We start from the raw sequence: 25,484 nt of genomic DNA on the forward strand, positions 1-25,484 counted from the left end.
AAAGATTCAACCCTAAACTACATCTGAAATAGCAGATTATCTCAATTTTTTTTTCCTCTTTTGTTTTTCTGGGCAAGCACAATGATGTTTTAATTTCAAAAGCAAAACCCATGGAGTGAGAAGGGATAGCAAAGACCAAGCCCTCCCTAAAAGCATCCTCGTGCTGAAAGCTGTTGTCATCTGAAAGAGGATTCAGAGCAACCTTAATAAAAAGATGAATTGACAGTAAGACCACATGTGGACACACTTCCAGGCTAGTAATTATTTTTTTTTTTCAAATCAGATTTTTGCATTCGATTTTTTTCAGTCTGTTGAACAAAGTTTCCTCAGATCCATTTTCAGGTTTTTTATCCCCAGCACAGCAGTGCAGCCAAACACCACTAGAGACCTCTTAAGTCTATTCACACACATGGAGACTTCAAAATCCTTGCAGTGAAAGCAACATTAGCGAGTAAATTGCTCACAGATAAGCCAGGCACTTATTTGTAATTTTTTCATGACAGAAAAAGCACACCAGAAAGGTGATGATGGTGGTCCCATGACATTATATAAAAAGCCAAAACACTTCTAGCTTGTAGAAGAAGATAGACAAGTCAGACTACTACTCACAAAATGAAAATTGAGGAAGGAAGGAAAAGAAGCAGGAAGAAGAACCTATTCAAAATGTTAGTCTATGCTTCCTATTTAGTCCACTAAAAATGGCCAAAAAACAGAGGAAAAAATGTCAGTTGTGTGGTAAGTTGTAGACCTCTGGGGAAACCCCTTTATTTGGTCTGGCTACTGATTCTCTGCAGTTCAGTAGTGATGTACTCTAAAAGACTGACTCTGGAAAGGTTTCTCCCATCTATAAAACACTACAGTCATAGACTTAAAAGAGTGAGAAGTTTTGGTTCAAAGCAATTTGTAATAAAATAATCATCCTTGGAATAACAGTTTATACAAGTGTTTGGGAGCTACAAAGTTTATTGCTGCTTAAGAAGAAAAGTATCCACTAATTATCCATCTACTTCCTTTCACTCTCTGTGCTTCCCACAGGTCCAAGTCCATTCCAGAACCAACTCACAAACATACACTGAGCTGGATCATCTCCAAATCAAAACACATCCTCATCAGTAAGAGGGATGGTGACTCAGCTCTAACCAGTATTTCCAGCTATATGTAAGCAAACTGAGGTTCACACATCTCCCTTCCTTAACCCTGTGCTCTGTTCAACTACAAAGATATTGTAATTCATATGGGAATTCTCCAGGAGACTTCTCCATTTCCTACTGTGCTCCCTTTCCAGAAGCCCAGACTATTTAACTCTGCTGAATGCACAGCAGGCATAACATACAAGCCATCAACACTCCTGTCCAATTTTAAAGATTAAGCATTAAAAACATTACTTTAGCACATACATTAATCAAGTTTAATAACAACTTTAATGCCTTTAATGGGAATATCTCTATGAAATACAGCCCCACTTTCAGTTCTGACAACGTAAAATTAAGCTTTTCAGTATGATTTCCCCTTTTATTCCAGAACCTACTCAAAGGTAACAGACAAAACAATGGTCTCAAAGGTCTAAAGCCAGCCAGCCTTGCTGCCTTGCCAGTGTTTAGTAGCCTTGTGTGCTATTTTTAACAGGAGATAAATACTCCTAGCTGGGAAGTTGATGTATCTCTAATTTTCTGAGAAGGGAAGTCAGCCTCTGCCCTGTGATGTGCCACACACTTCAGTGCCCTGTAGAAAGTCACTTCAAATTCTCAGAGAGAATTTCTAATCATAAAGAAAGTGACATTATTCACAACTGGAAGCATGCATGGCCAGTCACAAGCGCCCAGAGTTAGGGCAGTTCTCTATTCATAGCTGTGAGCAGATCTGAGAATGAGCAGTAGCATTGCACTGGCATTCAAAGATCATCAGTGACAATCCTGCACATGAAGTTAATGTTAATTAATGTCACTTGTATCAGCACTGTTCACCACTAATCCCATTGCTGCACCAGCAGCTGCACAGCTGTTCAACTTCACAGCTTTAAATCGTGTTGCACTTCTCCAAGTTCCTACATGGACAAACTCCAGAAGCCTTCTCACTCACCCACATGTCTTCAGTTTAAAAATAATTCTGAAGTGAATAAAAGGATAATGATCCCTCATGTTTTTTGAAAGAAACTTTTTTAGTAGTGGAAAAGCCCAAGCAGCACCAGCATGTTCTAAATCTGCAAAGCCTTAAGCATTACTGCTCAGTAGAAATGTGTCAGTGGCTCAAGGTCAAGCTATACCTCAATCAGCAGAGCTGCCCTAAAACCAGCACACACTTCCACAAAATCCAGCCCCACTTTAGAACTGGTTCACTCTAGCATTAAGCATTAAAGTTCCTTTCCAGTACACAGCATTTGAACAGCTAACTCTGAGATATTAAGCTGTGTATAAACACCAAGATACTACAGTAAACAAACTAAGTGCAGTTCAGCTATTAAATTGAAGTGTATCCAGCAGTGTTGCACTGCCTGGCAGCAGCTCCCAATGCAAAGGTCTGTGTGCTCAGATCATCACTCACCATTAAGTATTTAACAGAACTGGGAGAAAGATGCTTCCACTTGGGATTTTTACTTTTTTTTTTTCCAAGCACTGTTTTCATGTGCCCACAGGAAGCTGCAGAAACTGAGTGGGTAGGGAGGAAACTCTCATGGATGCATTTCCAGATTCACACTAACTCTGCAAGCAGCATCTCTGAACTCCTGTCAAACTCCTGTGGGAACATCTTACTGATGTCACCAGACTCACAACAGCAACACAGGAAGATAAGCACATGCTTGAAAGCCTGGAACCCATGGATGCATCTGTGTCTGTTTTAACACTTCTGATGCTCCAGCAGGATGGTTAAAGAGAGGTAGTTATGTGCAAAGACCACTACCCAGACTAGATGTACTTGCTGTACTATTGTTTCTAAGCCAACCAGTGATGTGACCAGTGAGGCACAGAACACAGAGCTGAGATGTTTGGCAGCACTGGCAAAGCAGAGGCTGCATCCTACAAACCAGTCCTCACTGCAGAGAAGCAGGACACCACCACAAACTTGAAGTGTGCTACCAGGCATTGGGTAAACAAATTGGGTTTTATCAGATTAAATGCTGGGACTGCCTTGGCAGGGCTTACAAGGATTGCCAAGAACAGAGGTGATCTCTGTGTTACAGGTTTTCCTCATACAAATTACTGAAAATCTCAATGGATTCATCACCAACCTGCACTAGGTTACAGAGGACACAATGTCTGTTCACTGTCCCCTCCAAGATCAAAATAGCACAGCCTGGAAGGAGCACAGCTTCACAGCCTGGAAAAATCTTTATTCCAAGTATGAATTTCCCCAGGAGCCCAGCTGTAACCATGCTCAGTGATATACAGAGCAAAGTCATCAGCTCTTTCACCTCAATGGGCAGAAAGAGTGAGTGAGGATTCCTCCTGCCACCTCAGGAGACTGGGGGAAACACAATGTCTACTTCTCTGACTTATTCACAATTTAAATCAATGTTGAACCAGAGAAAAAATATTCCGAGTTTGCTCAGATGCAGAATACTCGTGGTATCTGCTTTTCAGCATTCAGAGGTAGCACCTCTGATGAAAGAGGTCAGAGGCTTCTCTTCAAATACAACTCATGATGTGCACGATGGACTGTGAACAATTCCACCTGCTGAGGCCTTGAGGGGAAGAGCAACAGGACAGGGAAGAACCTTTTAGTACCTTTGGTAGCCACTGCAGGACGCCCAAACCAGCAGGAAATGGAGTAAAGGACACGAGATGTTTCCATCAGAAGCAACAGCACAGGGAGCTGGTTGTGAGGGTTGACTTTGTGTAGCCAGGGAGGCACATCCTTGTCCTCAGCCATTTGCAGGCTGAGCTGCACCACACTGCAATTCCTCCTCAGTGGACTTCCACAAATGAATTTACTGATACCAAAAGAAAGTGCTTCCCAAGGCAAAATAATTAAGCAAGCCAGATTCCACAGCATATCTAATGCCAAGAAAGCCACTGCCAGGCTTGAGTGCTCCACAGATAAATTACTCCTTACACTATTCCTGATTCAGTAGCAGCATCATTTGCTAAGAGCTTAATTCTTCATTATACAGGCAGGCAGTGACAAATTACCCCAGGGTCTTGTCTCCAAAGTACTCTCTCTGCAACCTGTGGACTCAAAACTTTGTGGCTGGAAAAACACAATTTCTCTGAAAGAGTCACTAGAGAAGTGTAAATATGCCCCTCCCCACAACAAAGGTTTCCTATTTTTGTGCCAAATATATAGAGATTAAAGCAACTGTAGAAAGAACAGTCTGTTTGCCTGGATTCTTAAGAGCTATCAGAGAGTCATTTAAGTAAGAATTTTATTTTGTATCAAAAAATCAGTCCTTTAGAACTGAAATAAGTGCTTACCTACATGTATCAACCTCAGGTTTTCAACTCCTCTGCAGCAAGATCTCAAATTGATCAACAGACAGGAGGAGAAAGGAGGTTTCACATGGTTTTCATGTGAACATCCCTACTAGTGATCACACAGGTGGCTAAACATAAGGAATGCTAACTATAGCACTTCACTAAACAGAGGGGAAAGACACCAAGAAATACTCCAGCTCTCTCAAGGGAGACACTCTGCTAACCCAGACACTCGGGCTGTCGACAATGGGTTCTGAAGCTGAGCCCTGGCTGCACACACAGACCAACATTTTACATACTCAGGATGTGCCAGAGAAGATTTTGATAAAACATTTCTTCATTTAGTGATATTAAACAAGACTTTGGCAGCTCTGCCCAGCCATTACGCCCCAAAGCCATGAATAGAGAAGAACAGAAAGAGGTTTTATCTCTTACAGCCCCCGAAGAGAACGAATTTGACATATTCAAAATCTACAAACTTGGACACAGTGGACAAAGCCTTACATCAACTGAAACCTCTGCCTGCACAACAGTCATTTAAAGTAAATGCATTAATGCTGTGCTGCAGTTACACACCTTCATATATAGCAACTATTCCAGGTGAGATTTTACATAATGTATTTTCTGTGGCAGAGCTGTTTGAGAACCACACACACTCTCAGCTCTTCACTGAGGAAAACAAAATATTTAATGGTATTTTTTTACTATATCTTGGCCCTATGCTGCCTTTCCTTTGTTTCTCAGAAATCTTTCCAGATATCCATTCTCCCAAGCCTTCATTGTTCTGACTTGTAGCAGTACTGCATCAATACACAAAGACAACAAAGCAAGGAGCTTTTATATTGATCAACTTGAATCCCAGGAGAATAATGCTGGGATAAGTTGAAATAACAGTGTATAAGAGCTGTAATTGCCCCATTGTGTACCTTGGTCTTTATCTCTCCTCCCAAACCTCTTAAGTGCATCTCCCTCCTTTCTTTATCTTTAATGTATGTTTTGAGGAATGCACTAACTGCAGAACATCTTACACACATCAGTTAAGTAAGAAAATAATGGTCATTCCCCCCCAAAATGGTTACAATTTAGAAAAAATAAGCCTGGAAATCCGAACTGAATCTTTTCCTTAAGATTTTTAAACGTTCATTTTGTCAGAAGGAATTAATTGCCACTCAGATTTCCGATCCCCAGGCAGATGCAAAGGAGTTCTCCCATGCTCAGGGCCTCTGGTCTCCCCAAGAAGAAAACAGGAAGCAGCCTGGGTGTGACCTCCCTCACTGAGGTCAGTGCTATTGTTGCACTTCTGCACATTTTGGAAGTGTTTTAAAGTGATATGTCTCCATTATAGCTTTGGTACAAAAACAGGAAATAATCAACCAACGCCTCTCGAGAGGAAGGGTATGAGCAGAACTCACTCAAACACCCATTCCTCTAAGAGATACCATCCCCAATTTTAAGGGACCAATGAATGTGTGTGTGCTCAAAACTGCAGCTGGACAGCTGGAATGGAGAGGTCACAAGAGAGACTCGAGCAAACTGCAAATGAGTGGGATCCAAGTCTGGCCTCCTGGTGTGCCACACGCCCTGGGCTGTCACAGCAGGACACAACCCCACCCACCAACAGGGTGGCACCAGCAGTTTCAAAGCAACAACATTGCTCCTTTCCTCACCAGAACACCTCAGACCTACTCATCATAAAGAGCAGGAATATGCACCATTTTATACACACTCAGCCAAGGATTTTAACAGGACTTTGAAATAAAGCCTGCCACATCAAAACACTTCTATTTACCACGAGAACTACTTCGAGTTATGAACAGAATACAAACCTCTGCATTTGCCTTCAGACCTGAGCACTGTAAACATCACCCTGGAGTGTTTTTCAGCACAGAGAGGAGCAGAGGAAGCAGCAGCTCCAGCACGTCCCGTGGTGCTGCTGTGTCTGGGAGCCTTTGCTTGGCTCCCTGAGAACAAACCCACAGGGGCTGGGATGGAACTGGGTCATCCCCAAGGTCCCCTCAACCCAAACCACCCTGTGGTTCCCCAGGGACCAGCCCCAGCACACCAGGGCATGGCCCTTGTGGGTTTGGTGACTGGTTTGATTTTGGTTTCCATGGAGGACAAACAGACCAGCAAACACCGACCTTGTTGACAGCGGTCACAAAACAGACAAAGGAAATCAGTTCAGAAATTAAAGTGAAGTGATTCTTAAGTTTGCTAGTAAAAAAAAAATTGCTGACTTAGGACTGTTACCCTTAATTTGGCTGACAGCTCATGGGACTGGTGTCTTAAGCTCAGAGATAAGAGAGTTTATTTCTAAGACCCAGCTAAAGTCTAAGCCAAGTACATTCACAAAACACATCCAGAAAGGCCCTACTCTTCTTAACCCACACACACTAGATTCTAGAAAAAAAACCTTAAGAAATTCAGTGTTAAGCATAAGGCTGAGAAAAGCACAGGAAGGAAGGAATTTTTTAGTCATGAACATTTCACAGTCCAACAGGGATTTTTCCAAATTTAACATTCTTGCATCTTATAGTCATTATGTTCATTTCCAGGTCAAAATGTTTTGGTGTATATAAGCACAGATTTATTTTTATCACACTCCCTGCAAACAGAACTTCATGTGAAATTCAAATTATCTTTTCTTTACTGACTATAATAATGATTCCCCACTAAAAACTTGGTTCACTGACCTCAGGATACTCCATCACTGAACGAATTATTACTGGTTTTGCAATTCAAATCATGGAAGAAGTGGCAAGAAAGATCTTAATGAAGCAGAAAGACATAACCCTAAGAATGAAGACAGAGACAGTTCCAGTCCAATTTCTTCCTTGGGGACAGACAGGTGGACACACATACGGAGTGAGCTGAGGGCTTTTGTCTCTCCAAATACACAGAAGTTATTTTAACATTTTAGTAGGAAAAATGTACTGCAGAGTGACAATTCAAAGTCATTTTGAAAGATCCTCATTTACATTTAAATCCATCTCTAAGCAAGTTTGACTTTGGATTTTTTTAAGGGGCTAATGCATTGGTATTTACTGAAGTGGCATCATGTAGGGCCAAGCAGTGCTATGCATATAAAATCTGGTCTGGCACCTACAGGCACAAAAGATTACTGAAGCAGCCTCCTGTTATCTGAGAATGAGCAGACTGCACAGCGTGCATAAAAAGCACCAAACGCATGGAAAATTTCAGGTTTAAAGTCAGCAGAGAAGACACACATTAAGAGAAGCTATAGTGTCTACAGGAAAAGTGCCTCCATTCACTCGGGTGACTGTTCACTCGCTTCAATAATTTCTGGCTGACAGATTTGAAAATGAAGCATTCTCACTCTCTTGAGGAGCAGCAAGCCCAGCAGTACCAGTTACACACACACACTGCATCCTTTCAAATGTACCACCAGCCTGGAGAATCCATGCATTGGATGGATACACAGTCCCCAGCACCCTTCCCTCCTCCCCACCCAGCCCCACTCCCCTGGTACCGCAGTCACAGCGAGGCTTTATGTGCTGCACATCCCACAGCTGAAGGCAGCTTACAGCTGCACCCTTTTACACAAAACAAGGCAATATAAACATGTGGGCTTTTTAAAATATTAATTATCCAAAGGTCAGATAAAACTACTGCCCTAAGGTCTAATTTTACTTTTGCTTTTGGTTCACAATACATTTCTGGTCAATTACTTGTGATTTGAAGCCATGAAAATTAAGTTCTCTTCCAGACTAGAGCTCAGGCTACCTTAGTAGGTTTTTCTTAAAAAAAAAAAAAAAAAAAAAAAAAAAGTGGGGGCTTTTTGAGATTCACTTTCATATGAGATGTATATACTTTAAAAGAATCTATCAAAAACCTCACACTACACAATGACCAGAAATCCAATGCCAGGAAGTAAAAACCCCATGTACTGTTTTTTCACTCCTATTACTGCAAATATGGGATTAAGAGCACATGGGCTGTGCAGCTAGTTCTGGTACCACTTGTGATGAGGCTGATATATCTAATCTGTACTCCTGGGAATTGCTTTTGATGTTTCTCAAGCAATGTGTGTTTTCAAACAATCGCTCACTAAAGAAGATACAGCATTGAAGAATATTGAAGAAAGAAGTTATATTAAGGAAATCAGCAGCACTGTGTTCCTAACTATCTCCACACATGCAAGGTTCTCAAAACAAAGGGTGTCTTTGTAGCAGTAATTTTTAATTGGTCCAAAGTCAGAAATTATTTATCTGCCTGGAAAGAAGATGGCCCTAAATGAATTTCCAACAGAAGAAGATAAAAGAAAAACAAACTGCTGCTGCAAAGAAGTACAATATTGATTCCCACCTGTAGCAGTCTTACACAAAGTGTAACTTTTTTTTTAATATGAAAACTTTTTATCAATACATGATGCTCACTAGGTTATAAAGAGAGACAACGCCCAAGGTTATAGACAGGAATAATCAGTCAGGCACCATGGCCAGGAGAGCCCCTGGCTCCACAACCTGCTTTGCTCAAGGGTCTTTCCAATCCACTGACCTTCTGTTGCTGTAAGTGCTCCCTGCACATCTCAGTGATGGTGAGCCAGGACAGCAGCTCACTAAACCCCTGTCTGTTCTAGCCCTCACCACAGAGCAGACACTGCTCTTGGAAGTCTTTTGGGTTTAACATCTGACATACTGCATTCCACCACCTGAGTTGTTCTCAGCAGTGGTGACTGACAGATGGGTAAAAATGCCTAAAGATTCTTCAGGTCCTGCTTCCAGGAGCTACACACCAAGCACAGAGAGGCCTGACTCAATGGAAAGGCAAACAGAGCCACAGCTCTGAAACTCTGCAGCAATTCGACTGTTTGCTAAGGTTGTTGGCCTTTCAGCTCTAATCCTGTCACAGTTACCAAAGCTCCACCATTCAGGGCCATGGGGTTTCTGTAGAAAATGAGAACAGAGAATTCCTTCAGCTTGTGAAGCAGCACCACCAGGAAAAGTCAACTTTCTTCATTCCATCCCTTTTCAAAGTGCATCTTTGGCTTTTGATGCCCAGCTATCTGCATTTGTAAGAATATCTAACAGGTGAGCAGGAAAAAAATGCCTTCATGACTTCCCATTTCCACCTACTGACCTTTCAAAAATTAGCTGCTTTTTCCTAAAGTTCGGGCAACTGAAGTGAAGTGCTCACATCATCAAATACTCATTTACAGGACATTTACTCTGGACTAGGGCTTTTTTGGTTGGGGTTTTTTGGGGGGAGGGAGTTTGTGGGGTTTTTTTGGGGTTTTTCTGTATAAAAATAAATAAATAATCCAGCTCACTCTTCTGGGACACTTCCAAGACAAAAGAGGAGTTTCTCTTTTTCTGGTGCATATCTTAGAAATTAATATTTGAGTTTCTAGCACCAAAGCCACGGTTTTACTTCTGGGCCATCTCATTCTCCACACTTTCAATTAATTTTGTATTTAGACACCTTGTACTAAAACTACTTGAAAAAGCAATTAAGAAGTTTCTTGTCCTACAAGTGTCAGTCAGGGAGACTGAAAACAGGCATTCATTGTCCTATAAAAAACTGTAACACTTCTCTGTGGACCACAACTCTTCTCCCCTGAGAGTGTCAGGAGCACCCAACCCCCCTGCCATGTCCTTCCTACCATTCAATGGAAGGAAAATGGAACTAACGTCATGATGAATTTCTTGAAATTCTAGGGCATCTGGACTTGATGCTGTCATGGAAACTTTGCTGTGCTTTTTTTTTTAACTGTTTTATCATGCTTAATGCTGAGATTACAACAAAACTTGATCTTCCCATCAGCACAGTGCACAAGCAAAGGGAAGGGCTCCAGTCTGCCTCCCCAACAGCAACACAAGACAAATACATGGTGTCAAACATAATTCATATTTTCTGGAGGGAGAGAAAGCTTTTATAGAATTTAACTACCTAAAACCTAGTGTACTCCAATTTACTAGTTTTTAGTACCGTGACATTACACTGCACTGTCAAAATCTTTAAGTCAAATCATCAACACAAAATCACTAGGTACACACTAAATTTAGTGTGTGAAATCAGATTTTGACAAGCTTAACGTCTATACATGGAATTTGAATACTTTTTTCAGCTCAGTAACAACTAAGCTCAACTTAAATCAAGAACTGAAAGAAGAAAACTGTCTTCCTTTTCCAAGCTAAGAATAAAACTGTTTTATATGAACAATCATCTAAAGCAACCAATTGTGAAACAAAGGGTCACCAGAAAAATACTCAGATAAAATATTTCTTTTAAACAGACCAATTTTAAATATCACGTTTCAACAATAGAGCATCTTTAATTTTAATGCAAGACTTCAATTGCATACAAATACCACAGGAACTGCATTTCAATATGTAACCATAAAATTACACAAGTGCAATTTAAGTTAGAAATAATTACTACAAATGTATGTATATATATATGTATCAGGAAAAACATATACAAAAAAAAACCCCAACAAAATTAAATCATCAGGTTATCCTGAAACTGCTTGGATGCTCTGTGCTAGACTAGATGCTGACCACCTGAATTAATACCTGCATGATGAAAACAAACCAGGCAGGTCCAAGAGTTCCCACTGCTGATTGCAATGAGGTGATTTGTTCTTGTAAAGCTGCCAAGACAGTCACTGAAAGCAGCTCCAAGACCAATCTCATTTAAGAAGCACATTCAATCCTGGGATTGATTTTATGATTTCATTTTGTTCTCCTCCCCACCCCATTTGAAAATTAAAACCTTATAAAATAATTTCAATGTTAACATTACTCAGCTCTTTCAATGTTTCAAAACACTGGGATTCACAATGACTCAAACATTTGGCTTTCATTGAAAATCCATATGATTAGTATTTGCCTGAGCCCTAACGTAAGGAGGGGGAAAATAGTTCCTGCAAACTGTCAAACCTGTTTTGCTCCGAAGAACTAATTTCATGTAACAGGTGGCACTTGACAGTGCCTTTTGCTCTACAATACAACCAGGCACTTCCATCTTTCCCCTTCTTTCCAGTTTAAACCCTTTTAGAAGGCAAGAGATGCAAGAGCTACAGTAACTGAATCAAAACTTGGCTTAGTGCGTGTCAGCATTTCACTGACTTTCAAACTTTCATTTCACAAAGCCAAGACATCTTAAAGGAAATGAAAGCATCTTCAATGAACTGCCCAAGTATTTGCCAGCCAACGTCCATCTGCACTTGTGTTAATTCTGGCTTTCACAAACCCCCAGCCCAGCTCTCTATGGCATTGCCCCACAGTAACTCCAGCCACCCAAAATGACCTGCACACCCAGTGCCACTGGTGCCATCCCAGCTGACATTCACTCAGAGCACTCAGAAACTCCCCTCTTGCTCTTCTGTTCCAGGCTCTCTGCAAAGACAGTTCTGCTGTTCAAATACTGCTGAAGATGTGACCCCAAACCTCCACAGTGCCATCCTTTAATTAAAGCTGCAGCTCAGTGCAGCTTTGCCTCCTGTTACCCTGACAGCTCCACAAAGCCTCTGCACTGATATCAGGTACCAAAGCACAGCCTCGAGAGAACAGCACAACACATTCTGTGTTTCCCAGGAGCATCTGCCTTAGTTCTCCTTCTGATTTTTCACGTAAATTCTGTTACAAAACTCTGGGTTGCAAAACACAGAAGTTTCATACAAGAACGAAACAATAACAACTACATTTAATTGCACACTTCAGAAGATGAAGTAAGTGACAGGTCTGCATCCAATTAGAAAAGAGAAAAAATTTGGTGGAACTTAAAAAATGTTTTCTTGATTAGCAATACTATGCATATTTTCTGAACAGCCAGTTCCAGGCACTTGGGAGCTGCATTAATCTGAGCATTGATATTTCCAGACAGCGTTAAGTACAAAACACAATCAGTGCATTATCACTGTCCCCAAGTATTTACATTCTGGGAGCATGCACTGCACGTCAAGCTCAGAGATTCTGAATCTCTTACTAGTTCCAGAAGACATTTCAAAGTGACTTCTGAGATATAAAAAAATATAAATGACTGCCTTCAGTAACACAACAGTCATAAATTAAAGACTGGCAGAAAAGAGATTAACTGAAGAAGATCAAGTTTCTACATATTGTGGGGATTTTTTTATTTGTATCTCTTATTCACCTTCAAAATTTTATATTCATGAACTTTGTGCCATTTTCTAAAGTTCCACAGTGGTCCAGGAGAGAACTACACAGTTCTGTACTCAAAAATATTTTTGCAAGGTTTTCTAGTGAGGTTTTTTGAGTCCTACATTTTTCTTTAGAAACTTGAAATGGACAAATTAAACAAGAGATGCATTAACCCTCAACTGAGCAAGATGAAAATACAGTTGAAACTTTCATTATCCAACATAAATGTAACACATGACATTTGTAGCCAATTTTTTACTTAAGACTTAAATGACCTGAGCAGTTAATCAAGACAACTTTCCAAGTACTCAGGAAAGGGCTGAAGTAGAGACAGAGCAGCAGCTTTTTGCTGTAGCACTTTAACAATACAGAGAGAGAAAAAGTCACATCTGCAACCTGAAACTCAACTTTTTTTCACCATTAACAGGTGAAAGGTATATATTATATACTATTATAGCAGACTTAGTTCTCACCTATTAAATCTGTATAACCCATCTACGTTATCCACTGTGAAAACTGCTCATTTTAGAGACATATTAATTCAAAATACAGCTTGCCAGAGCAGACACACAGCAAGACACATCCATACACTGACGATCTCCCTCATTTCCCTGGCCCCTTTCTTCCAAGATAACATCAGTCTGTTCTTTGGAAGCACAAATTAACTTCACCACAGTTATCCTGCTTAAAAATCACAAACAAACACTGCAAAAACCCACTGAAAATTCCCATCCCATTAAGAGACTTTCAAGACTGTGTGTGCTTGTCATGTGGTTTGTTTCATCTTAATTTGTTGATATAGTTATTACTCCTGTTAGCAGAGCTTCAGACTTCCCCCAGCTCTAACCAGGAATTGCATCTCCTGTAGCTGACACTTCACTGTCAGGTTAGTGACCACCCTTTACATCACTTCCCATATTTCCAACAGCAGTCAGGAAGCAGCTTCAGGTTTTCCTCTGAACACTCCCATGACTTTGCAGACTCGTGTCCCTGCTATTCCTACAGGAACAGTTTCCATCTCTCTCTGTGCTTTCACAGCAGGTTTTAGAGGCTGGTACCTGTCTCCTCTCTCTGCACCATTTTGCCATTCTTTCCCCTTCCTTCCCCAACACTCTCCACCCAGCAGAGGAGCATCTACCCCTCTGCTGCTTCAGAAACTGATTATATCTAATTAAATTAAGCACTTTTTCCCTCAGCTCATACTTAGATTTGGGACTTACCCTGCTCCTATTTCAGAACTGAAAACCATCCCGGAAAATCACGTACTCTCCAAGCTACAGCAACCAGTCTAATAAAAGACAACATTCTTAACTGGATAATTAACAGGAGGGAACGGATCAGAGGCTTATTCTGCACTAGTTCAGATAATATTACAGCACAAACTAGTCTACCACACCTATAGCTGGCAGGAGCTTGGACGCTTTTCACAATTTCCAACAGAAATCAAACTAAAAATCAAAGAAGATGATAATCTCAGCAACAAGTGCAAAAATAAAAAAGCGTATTTAAAAAAAAAGTAAAATAGATCTGGATGGGGAAACCAGCAATACCTCCGAAGTATGACACGAAAAGCCCCTAATGACTGCACTTTTCCTAAGGACGGGGAGCACCTTCCAAACCACCTTTGCCACAACAGTCACGCAAGTCGCAGCCCCTCGCCACAAATCCGATTTACGGAACGCTGAAACCCAAAGGAGGGTTGGTTGGGTGGCTCCAGTCAGGTACAGACCCGACAGCGGAGCTTCCCCAGCCCTTCCCCAAGCCGGGACCCGCCTGTTGCTGCCCGCGGCACATTCCGGACCCCGAGCGCCGGCCCGGGGATGGTGCTGGGCTGGCCGGACCAGCACGGCCCGTGCCCGGTGGGCAGTGCCCGGCCCGGGCTGTCCCTGAGCCCCGCACAGCAGCTCCTCCCGGCCCGGCCGGACCCCGCACGCCCGGCTGTGCCTCCCCTGGCTGCGGCTCCCCAGGGCTGTGGCACCCCCGGCTGTGGCTCCGGGGCTCGCCGCCCCCGCCCCGCCCGCCGCTCACCTCCCAGCCCGGGGTACGGAGCCTGTCCCTCCCTTCCGCGCCCCCCGTCTCCGGCCGCACCCCGGGGGACCCTCGGCGGCCCCGCCCCGGCCCGTCCCTTCCCCGCGGGGCCCGGCCGCCCTGCCCGCGCTCCGGGGCTGATGCTGCCCGTCCCGCCGCTGCCGGCGGACCCCGGGGCCGCGCCCTCGCCCCGCGGCCGCCCCGGCGCCTCTCCCGCGGGGCTCTCCCTGCCGGGGGCTTCACCTGCCGGGGTCTCACGGCGCCGGCGGCACCGCCCGAGCGCTGCCTCCCTCTCGCCCCCCCCCCCCCCGGCGCTGCGGTGGTGCCGCCCATGCCCCCCCGGCGCGGCGGATGGAGCCGCCCCAGGGGCGGGGCGGGGCGCGGCGCTCCCGGGCGGCCCCGCGGGGGCAGCGCCGGACGCGGCACCGGGACCTCCCCGGGACCCTCCCCGGGAGCGGCGAGCCCGAGCCCATCCCCGGGCTCCGCGGCCCGGGCGGGAAGTGCACTGCAGCCTCCCGCCCGCCCGCGGTCCCGCGGGAGCGGCCGGCTCTCCCGCCGCTCCGGGAAGCGCGGCCCGCGGCCCCACGCGGCCCCGCCCGGCCAAGGCTCCCCGGGCACGGCGCGGCCAGCGGAGCCACGGAGGGACCGGGCACCGCCCCGGGGCGGCCGCGCGGAGCCGCGGGAGACGGGCAGAGCCGGCCGCGGGCAGAGTCGGCCGCGGGGACATCCCCGGGCGGAGGTACCTGCGGTGTCCGGGCGGCCGCGGAGCGCGGTGTCACCGAGCCGCCGCCATGGCGCTGCTGGGGCGGGAGCGGCTCCGCCCCGCCCGCATGGACCGGACAACGTGACGGGCCGTTGCCATGGCAGCGCCGCGTGACGTCAGAGCGCGCTCCGCGCCACGCCCCCTGCGGGCGGTGCCTGTCACCCCGCGTGTGGCGCCCGTGAGGGGACGGGGCAGGGTACACTGTGACACCCGTGAGGGGACGGGACACGGGGTGAGGGGACACTGTTAGTGACAACCGTGAGAGAGACAGGACACGGGGCAGGGCGACACTGTGTGACACCTGTGAGAGATGGGACCCAGGGGATGGGGCACAGACACACGGGCACTCGGGGATTTGGGATGCCGGGGAATGGGGGCCCTGTGGGTGACAACCCTGAGTGCTGGTGGGACCCCAGGGCATGGGGACTGAAAGGATGGGATCACCAGGGAATGGAGAGCTGATGTGGGGACCCAGGGATTTCACCTGAGGGTTGGACCCCTGGGAATGGGGACACTGGGGGACATCAGGGACATGGAGATGGGAGTCCAGGGGGCAAGAGAGACCTGTGGAGGCCAAAGGTGGGCGTGGGGATGGGGACAGGGGATGGGCAGCCCGTGGAGCCAAGGGGAGCACTGCCTTCCATGAAGCCTTCAGCTTCCTGAGCCCCACAGACCGGCAGCCCCTCTGGCCCCAGCATTCCATGGCTGGTGCTCCACTGGAGTGCCCTGGGGAGGGACCTGGGGGGGCTCAGCCCGGAGAAAAGGAGGCTCAGGGGGGACCTTATTGCTCCCCACAACCCCCTGACAGGAGGGTGCAGCCGGGTCGGGTCAGGCTCTGCTCCCAGGGAACAAGTGACAAGACAAGAGGACACAGTTCCAAGCCAAGAGATGTTTAGGTTGGACATTCCTTCCATTAGAAGGAATTTCTTCAAAGACAGGGATTGAAGGTGATGGGGGGTCACCATCCCTGGAGGTGTTTACGGAAAGACTGGTCATGGCACTCAATGCCATGGTCTGGTTGACACGTGGTGTCCAGTTGAAGGATGAATTTGATGATCTCAGAGGTCTTTTCCGACCTAATTGATTCTGTGATCAATCAAAGTCCTGTCTCCCCCTCAGCACGCAGCAGGGTGGGGTGTTTCTCTTTGGTTGGTAGCAAGGACTGACTCCACTGAACTTTGCAGATCATTAATGTGGGGGGGGAAAGTGAAGTGTTGAATGGGGACTCAAATCCTGTGTATTCCTCACAAAGCTGCAATCCCACATCCCGTAGTAGTGCAGCCCCTCACACCAGCATGTGGAATACAGACAGACCATCAGGGGTTTGTCAGTGGTGTTGTGGGTCTGTCTGACACATCCAATGCTCCTATTGCAATCAAATTGCCAAACTACAACCATAGCCAACCAGAGACCTGGGAAGATATGGGATTGCTGATTTGTGGGATGCTCCAGCCACACCTCTGAGTGTCTCCTGCTCCACCGACCCTGATGCCACAGGGACACCTGTGCAGAAGGCAGAGCCTCAGCACAGCCAGCCCTGCTCAGCCCTCCAGCACCATCCATCTTCTCAGCATGGGTCTGCCACACCCTCAACAACACAAACTGTCAGATTTTTGCAAAATATTTTACATGAGTACCAAAACTTCTGTGAGTAAAGCAATCTTTGAGCTATTAGAGTGTTACTGATATAGCTCGGTATTAATGACAGCATGTGCTGGAACATACAGTACACACTGTAATGAAACAACTCATTGCTCACCCTAAATCAGTCTTAAAAAAGATGCACATTCCATAACTGACTCAAGCCTATGATTTTAATAGCTCTGTCCTGGTTGCAAAGTCTGTGTTGTGCTTCCCTGCACTGCAATACATCTGTCTCCTGTTTATCCAAAGGACAGATGCCATTCAGCCATGTGTTTACCTTGCATTTGATGAGTGATCACACAGCAAAAATCAACAAGGAATGAGTTTTATTTTGTTGGACCATACTTGAGGGAAATACACTTGTCTCAGAGTCAGTGTATCACCATATAAATAACTTATTTTTTTATAAAGGGGAGGAATTGGTGCAAGGAGAGTTTTCCCTTAAAATATGCTTGTTCCCTTACATTCTTCCTAACACAATCTCCAGAACCCTGAGGAGTGATTACTGACAAGATGCCATCCCAGAATGAGCACATCATTTCTCATCCTCTGTTTTCAAACAACTCTGGAAAATAACAGGCAGCAAGGAAAGCCCTAGAAAAGTTCAGATGGTATTTGGGTAGTTACATATTATTCAATTATCAGGTTTTGTCCTTCCAGTGCTAACTAAAACATTTACAATTACATAATTTATCTTTATGACTCATTTGGGAGATAGGGAAGATTCTTGAGTTGCAGGCAGTGAAAATGAAGCACACAGGACAGGGTTCTCCACAGGGGAGCTCAGCCTGCAGGGGTGGCATTGATGTGGCTGTGGTGGTCCAAGGCAAACAGGAATATCTTGTCTTGGACCAACCAATACAAATAACAGCAACTGCCCCTCCCCATAAAACTCACCCACTGGGTAGTCAGTTTAGTCATTTAATAGATGAAGTTACAAATTCCTAATGAAATAGAAATCCCCAGGTCTCCTGCTGGCAGTGTTTTAGCACCAACTTTTATCCAGTTTGGATTCCATGCCAAACCCCACTCTTCAAAATCAGAGCTACCCCTAATGGAGCCATTCTTATGCCAGTTCTGCAATATGTTTTGTATTACTTTAGAATTTATATAAGGCATCAATTTGTTCTGCAGTGAAAAAGAAATCTTGGGACACAGTGCCAGATTAGTTTTTAAAATCAATATCCAGATCAGTTTCTCTAACATATTCCCTTTGAATTATGAGCTACTACAGCCAACGCAGCAACTTTGGTTTCTGATAGATTAAATGCTACTGGAGGCCTGCGGTGCTTGGATTCCTGCCCGATGAGTCTAAAACATCTCCAAAGGGAAGGCAGAGGAAGGGAACCTGTTTGGAGATTGTGCTGATTCAGCTGTAACTGGAAACCTCAGCCAGGACAGCTCCTAAACACCATCTTGATGGACATTTGTGAAACAATATGTTAGATCAGTGAGTGGGTATGAGGAAGCAATGAGACATTTTCTAAAAAACTTCCCAGTCTCGGCAGGGCTGAGGCCGACAGGCACAAAGATGGACAGGGACACGTATAATCTAAATGACTAAAAATACCATCAGAGTCTCTGCATGTCTTTTCAGAGAAATGCAAGGTTCACTGCCAGCCTAGTACTTTGCCTGTACCAGAAAGCCCCCACATTTCATTAGCCCATTATCTAATTGCTTCCCAAAACACTTCAGGATACACGTGAAGGTGTCATGTTTGCACAGGAGACAAATCAAAGGAAAAAAAAAAAAACAAAAACCCAACCCATAGCTAAGAGACATAGATCCAGAGGGAATCCCCTGTGCTGGTGTGGCTGAATCACACAACCCCTTTGATTGATCCAGGAAAACAAAAGAAAAAATAAATTGCTCATTCAGACTTCAGAATTAATTTACTGAAAGAGCAGTCCACTTCCTTGACACCTCTACAGAGGCAAGGCTGGTTTCCTTTCAGGGTTGTTTGTGTCACTGTCCTCCCCACAGCTGCACCGCTGCCTTTGCTGTATCCTCTTCCTTTGTTAATGTCTGACAGCTCTTCTGCCACTGCAGTCTGCAGCTCTTCAGGTGAGATGTACTAATCTACATCTCTTCTCCCTCACTTTGCATCTTTCTTTCCAGATCTAGGAACTAAAATTGCACTTAACCCCTTATTAATAAGTGAGCAATCTCACTTAATTTTATTCAAACCTTATGGAGAGCACAAGATTTAAATGTTCACTTAATTTACTGATTTAATTACCGTGTTAAGCAGGATTACACATATTATCTTTATATTCTATATACATGAGGGAAAACATATCCTCCTTCAGATATCCTTCCTCAGTTCAGTCCTAAATATGACAGCAAAGGTTTTCCTGCTTTACCTTCAATCTCCTGGTTTTACTGTCGCAGGAGTCTGACATTCACTCCTCCCTTCCAGACCCCTCTGCTTTCTCAGGGCACAGCTGGAGTGGGACAGATCCTCTTCTCTCCCACTGCTCTTCTGTCACCCCACAGCTGATGCAGAGTGGTCCTTCACAGCACCAGGGAGTGGTGAGCTCTCTGCACACCAGGTGATGCTCCACATGAAAAGCATCTGAGGTGGAAGTTCAGTTCAGTTGTGTCCATGTGTCTCTAGAATTCCCAGAAGGAATTTATAAGTCACCTGCACTGGCTGATCACCACCAGCTCTGGTCCACAGATCACTGTTTAATGGGGCAGGTGGAGGGGAACAGCCTTGCTGTGTTTTATGAGTGTCCCTGTGCTACCAAGAAACAGGGAACCTCAATTCCTAGAGCTGCCAATCCAGCAATTCCTTTTATATCGTCAAGCTAATTTTCTAATATTTAATTCAAATTTAAAATTAAGAAAAAAATAATATAAGCACAAACCAAAATAATGACAGTAAATGTCAGTGTATTTACTTATTGAGGTCCAGTAAAATAATTTATCAAGCTACACAGCTGGATCATTGTGCAGCTGCAGGTGACTCATCCTTTTAAGAGAACTGAACAATCACTGAACACTATTTAAATAGAAGAAAGAGGAGTGGGGATGTATGGATAGATGCTTTACGTGCAGCCTATATGTACTCACGTATTACTGGATATATTAGTATTTCTTTCAGATAAAATGATGACGGATACTCGTGGAACCACTGAAAGCACTCATTGTAAAAGAACAGTGGCAGAAATGAAAGGGGCTGAAAAAGCCTTTTGATCTGTAGTGCTCCTTTCTAAGATCAGTTTGACACCGGGATCAGTCGTGAGTTTCACGCGCTCGCTGTAATTTCCAGGGTATTTCACTGGTGTTATTTGCAGGGTATTTCACCGCTGTCTGAGATGACTCGGTGAGGCAAAGGCAAAGCTCATCTCACTCACGGTGCCTCTGCACGTTCTCTGCTGCTGCAGCCCAGCCCACCGGCAGGGATGGCAGTGAGGGCTGAGAAAACTCCACAGCGTGTTTTAGAAATCCTCCGACTCCTTCTGCAGGGGGAGAGGAGTAAGCAAGCAGAGGAAGGGGAACCTTATTTAAAACCCACACAGAAAAAATGTAAGAGTCTGCCTACGAATGCCAGACTCAGGGAGAGAAGGCTGACACCAGCTGTAACTCTGGCAGCACCTTTGCTTGCCCTGGACAGGGAGAAGGCTCATTTCTACCACGGGTGTGGGTGTGGAATTGTGAGAGACACTTCCATAAAGTGCTGTCCGCTCAAATGTCACGATGTTGGCTTTGTGCCCCATTTTCAGCAGCAGACAACAGCAGATGGGAGGGGCAGAAACAACGAAGATCCCTTTTTAACTCTCAGTCTGAAAAACCTCCCAGTCCTTTTCTGCCAAGTAGGTCTTCTCCCACCTATTCCGAGCATGGCGTTTTCTACATCCTGCTTTGGAAATTACACTCACTTTAGCATCTACCAAACCTATTCCTAACCTCACAGAATTTTACATTGTGTGCAGTAGGGAGCAAACAAGGACTAATGTGCTGCACAGAGAACAGCAATTGATCACTTTCTGTGAGTTTTCAGTTACTACCTCAACAAATGAAGACTATAATGTACACTAAAGTTGTGTGCCAGGTATACAGTGTAATGAGTGGAGACAAAAGAGAAAATGAATAGCCATAAAAGGAGCTTAACAAAGCATTCAGTAACTGACATGGGTAGTAGAAGTGTGGAATTAGGAAGAAAGGAGTATTAAAGGAGTATTATTCTGTTCAGTCTGTTCAGAAATTGTTTGGACTTTTCATGGAACAAGACAGGAAGCCAAGTGAATAAGCATGATCAGGTACATTAATTACCTTTAGAAATTCTTACAAATATAAGCCACTTTCCAATCACAACAAAACCAAATTGCTTTTCACGTTTTTAGTGAAAGATTCTCGCATTCCACTGCTACCCAATCTTAGGAAACCACAGGTGTAATATTTTTTAGTATGTGTATCCACATAGTGCCACCCACCAACTCATTCACATCCGAAGCCCTGCTGCAAATAACCTCAACACTGTCCCCTTGAGCCCTGTCCATGGCAGCTTCCCACAGGCTGCAGAGCACCAAGCTCCAGGTGCCACACTGGCAAAGACTTCAGTCAAGATCAGTAAAATGAACCAAGAATTTAACTCTGTGAGTTGCAGTTGCATTACAGTAAAGTTCACAAATTCACCTTTGGAATCTAAGCTAACCCTCTGGTGCAGTGCAGCAAGAAATACTCACTGCAGTCAGAATAATTACAGATGTGTTTCATCTTCCCCTGGACTTTGAGGCTGAGCTTACACCAAGCTGTCAGCAGTGCTTCTCAAGCTTGCAGTTTTGAAGTTTTGCCATTTAACTTACAAAACTTCAGCTACCTGAAGAGTTTTATTGTCATGAATCAGGAAACCTGATACAAAACCTGGGTTTCCAGGTCAGCAGGGAGACAGAGACCATTTTTAGGAAGCTTTTCAGCATAATGCTGCTGCTGGCTCTTTACCTCCATCAGCATCGACAGTGCTGCTCTGACCCCAGCCATTCCTGAGGGAAAAGGGATTCAGTTGGGAATTAATTATACTGGAAATGGCACCGTGGAGGTACAAGGCAGAGGAATGACACAGTCTCTGGTGTTATCTGCAACACTTTTATAGGGCTGTAAGTAATACAGAGTTATGTAACAACTGTGCCCTTAACAAACCGCTGTGCCCTGCTGGTGAACACTTTATCCAAATTAAACTGGGGAGGGAGGGAATAGAGAGAACATTAAAGTTTAAGGAGAGAGCACTTCATATCTTCTGCAGTGCCTGTGCAGACCTGTAATGTAGCTATATCCTAGTAGTTACTAGGATTTGCTACTTGCATATCACACCTGTTAAAAGGGCTGTGAACCCAGAATGTTTGGGATTTTTTGCAGGTTAAAGGCTAAGGTGTATGTGGTGGTTTGGATGTGTGCATCAATGAAGATGACTCAACATTTAGAACTAATTCGGAAAGGAAAAGAACAGAGGGTTACTGAGTTTACCTGATAGATATTTTAAGGAGCACATGGAATAAAATACCTGGTTTTACATGTGCTTGCCTTCAGTAAATAGCACTAAGTATCTGCACCATTCTTTTTTTGTCAAAGATTTTGAACTGCTCTTCAACTATAAATCTCTTTCCCTGGAAAAGTAAGGCACAGAGTGGTGTAAACAGCTTGCCAAGCAACCAGTGGCAGAGCCAAAATCAGAATTCAGATTGCTTGCCCACCTGTTTCCTTCTATCCTTGCTGCTGAGCAAGTTCCCCAACATGTGAGCTTTTCAGATGGAAGAACAAGTGAGCAAACAAAGGAGTGAAATTAAATACAAGCAGAGTGAAAATGACCAGTATGAGAGACTAAACAAGCAAATTGCAAGAAGGAAATAGTAAAAACATAAAACAAACTTAGAGATTACAATGAAGAAGCAATTTCCACTTTAACGCATGAGAGCTAATGGTGTGCTAATGATTTCCCTCATACACAGAGGGCTTCGGTCCAAAACTCTGAATGAAGCTATTCATGCTCTTGTGTGTGTTTTTTACCAGCAGATATCCGTGCTCCTAACCCAGGATGCTCCTGATTTCTGTTCCCGCTGCCAGCATGTTTTCACTGCGTGTCATCGCAGTGCTGGGGAAGGCATCAGCCTGACAGCTCCAAGGCTGGCGTTCCCCCTCCGTGTGCAGGGGAGGATGCGAGGCAGGAGGCAGCTGCTCCCCCAGAGCCTCGGCTCTGCCCTGCCCCAAAACAGCCCCGGCTTGCGAGAGAGTCACTTGGGGACAAGGGCAGCGCTGGCTTTAGTGATGCTCCTTCTGCTGGAAGCGGCCCGAGGCACAGCTCACATCATCCATCAGCCTGTGCTGACACGGGAGCGGCTCCTGGTCACTCGGGCTGGGCTGGGCTGGCAACAGGCCATGAGCAAAAAGCCTGTGAGCCGTTCCCAGCTCCTCGGAGCCATTCAAGCCCCGGTAACGCAGCGAAAGAAGAGGCACTTTGTAAAATGAGGCTTCTCACAAATGACAGGGAAGGAGTCGCCCCCGCACACACCTTGTTCACTCACGGCTCTGAACTGGCATTCCTTCAAGAGCTGGGATGGGCCCAGAGCTGCTGATTCAAAGACACTTGGAATAAGAACTCAAGATTGAAAGGTTTTTGTTCCTTCCTGGCTTGTTGCTTCTTTTCCTTGGCGAGCTCTGCCTGCCCATGCTGAATGTCAACCAGCAGAGCAGGAGCACCTTTGCAAAGAAGCCCCAAGTATCTTGGCAAATGAAAAAAACCCAAGGTTTGCCCTACTCCAAAGAAGAAAAGGCTGGAGTAGAGTAGTGGAGCTGTTGGACAGGGACAAAGGGTCAGGAATTGATAAAGCTGTACATTCTTGTTCAAAATATAGCAGACACAGAGGTGTCTTTTCTAGAAAAGATTTCTAAACGATCCTCATAGTGCATCCACAGCTGATTCTCAGAGACATTTGCATCAAATATCCCTGGAAAAATTCCCACAAGGAAACTGCCAGAATGAGTTGCTAATTGCACATGCAGAGAATCTTACGTCAAAGTGGCTGCGTTCAACCCAAAGTATTTCTCAAAAAAGACAGTTGCATTTTTATTCAAGTCTCTGCACCTTGTAATTGACAGCGACTTGATGTTCTTGGAATGAGTAACAGCTCAGTTTATTACAATTTCTTAAATCCTACAGTTAGGACCAGCCTAAGTGAGCAAACAGAGAAAACTGATTTGAATTCAACAAATTCAAGTCTCCCTCTTTGATGGTCTGATGAAACCGGATCATCTTGATCTTTTGTTACTACTGAATAGCTGGGAATAGGTTTCTTTTGCAACCTGTCACTTTGACAGCTCCATTTAGAACAGGAGCTGTTTTCCTGATGATTTCCATGTGAAGCTCTAAGTGACTGAGCATTTTATCTTTTCATTTTAGGAAGCGAATGTTTTGTATTTACTGTGTTTAACAGCATTTTCAAGGTCAATAGAACAGGATTTTCCCTGCAGTTGTTTAAATTAATAATATAACATTTTCAATCTTACAAATAAATACAATGGTTTTAAGATGGCTGGTTAAATTCTGCAGCTCCATTGATTAAAATCCAAAATAATTCCATTCATTTCATGTAATTTATTGCAGTTTCAAGCACCTGTAACAGAGTACCTAATTTTTTTGCAATGCTAAAACAGAAAGAACAAATGAGCACTCAGTAGTGCTGATATGGGCCCTAGCATTGTCTCCACTGAGATATAAGAAAAAGATATTTAATCTTTTAAGGCTAAATCATGTTCACCAGTGCCTATTTCACAGGCAGGGTAGGCTACTCAGAGCAAGTATGAGAAGAGGTTTGGCTGTTCTTTGGATTTCTTCAAGTTTTCTGCAAGATCCCACCACAACAGGGAAGTGGAGAGTTGAGCAACAGACCTGGTACAGTAACCTCATTGATCCCTCAATTATTTTTTCTAAAAGAAAGACAAATAAATATAGCAAGAAAAATTGAAGAAGTCAGGCCATGCTGGCCCATTTGTGCACAGCAGAAATGAGTAGCTAAGGCAGAAATGGGATAATGTCCCTGCATGATTATCTTCAGACTACCCTTATTAGTGGCAAATAGTAGCGAGCTGGAGATCTATACAAATGTCATTAGACTGAGGGCTGTAATGTGATTTAATGACTAGGCTGCAGTGGTTCCCTTGACACAGCAAAACAGATGGTGTTTTAGAAGTGTTGGTTCACTACTGTGCTAAAGAGCAAGAATCCAGCAGAAATGTGTGTCTGTGTGAGGAGAGAAGCACAGGGTTAGTGTTTATTGGCATCACTGTGTATCAAACTGGTGACTTAAACTGGCTTGGAGACAGTCAGGGCCTAAGACAAAACATCCTTCAAAACCCTGCACCAGTGCAATGGGGTTTTATCTTTCCAGCACACAAAGTAAAGGATATTTCCTTTTCCCACGTTCCCTTTCCTTTTTTTTTCTTTCATTCCTGTTCACTTTGCATCACCTTGGACTCCCACAGGCCAGGCTGTCTCTGCTTTTCCAAGCAGCACC

At 44.5% G+C, this 25,484-nt stretch overlaps 1 protein-coding gene across 2 annotated transcripts in view; it reads right to left on the reverse strand.

Annotated features, from left to right (window-relative positions):
* The window catches only part of GNB4 (G protein subunit beta 4), a 56,142-nt gene that overhangs the window by 12,513 nt on the left and 18,145 nt on the right, over positions 1-25,484 (reverse strand). Inside the window, exon 1 of one of the 2 annotated variants that reach the window (XM_083868457.1) lies at positions 15,307-15,379. The exons of the other annotated variant lie outside the window; for it this stretch is intronic. The gene's annotated coding sequence lies outside the window, so the exon portion shown is untranslated. Of the gene's footprint in view, positions 1-15,306; positions 15,380-25,484 lie in introns of those variants that run through there. 2 annotated transcript variants of the gene reach the window in all.

This window comes from Zosterops lateralis (genome assembly GCF_965231275.1).
Source record: "Zosterops lateralis genome assembly, chromosome: 10".
Lineage (NCBI taxonomy): Eukaryota > Metazoa > Chordata > Aves > Passeriformes > Zosteropidae > Zosterops > Zosterops lateralis.